This window comes from Sitophilus oryzae, unplaced genomic scaffold, assembly GCF_002938485.1.
Source record: "Sitophilus oryzae breed Bouriz unplaced genomic scaffold, Soryzae_2.0 scaffold_227_pilon_pilon, whole genome shotgun sequence".
Lineage (NCBI taxonomy): Eukaryota > Metazoa > Arthropoda > Insecta > Coleoptera > Curculionidae > Sitophilus > Sitophilus oryzae.
The window spans coordinates 941,258-941,874 of record NW_022146782.1 but is presented as its reverse complement, the minus strand read 5'-3'; positions in this window follow the sequence as shown (position 1 = coordinate 941,874).

Genomic DNA, 617 nt, shown 5'->3' with positions numbered 1-617 from the left:
TGCATGAGAAGTTGAAGTTTCTCCCAAAATCATTGGCATATGGTAAAACGACAGGCTCAAGAATTAAATCACGATATGTATTTCCTTCCTGTTAGAACCTTTCAAGAAAAAACGAGATCGGTTTTTCGGCCTAACTGACTCCTCCCCAGACCATAACTGTTCCACCTTGATAAGGGTGCACTTCCTGAACATGATCCAAACGAATAAGATTTCCCGGTTCCCTCCATACCCTAAGCCTTCTCGAATCCGGATGAATTCCAAAGCGTGACACATCCGTGAAGAGAACATTGGCCCATTGTTCATCCGACCACTGAACATGATCAACGGAAGAGCCCACAAATCTCGTACCTCTCGATTTCCACTCCTTAAGGGTTGAGCTCTCCAGAGGCGTCTGCTTTTTAAGTTGACCTCTCTTAATCTATTGCGAACAGGTCAGGACTAACGGTTACATTATGTGCTTCCTGGAGAACTAAACTAAACTCTGGTGCTCTAAGAGTCGGTCGGCGTCGAGCATTTAATCGTAAAAATGATCTTGTTGAGGGGTACTAATGCGATGTCACCCTGTATGCATTTGTAGCAACATCACAGCAATACGTAACTGAACGAAGTAATAACAA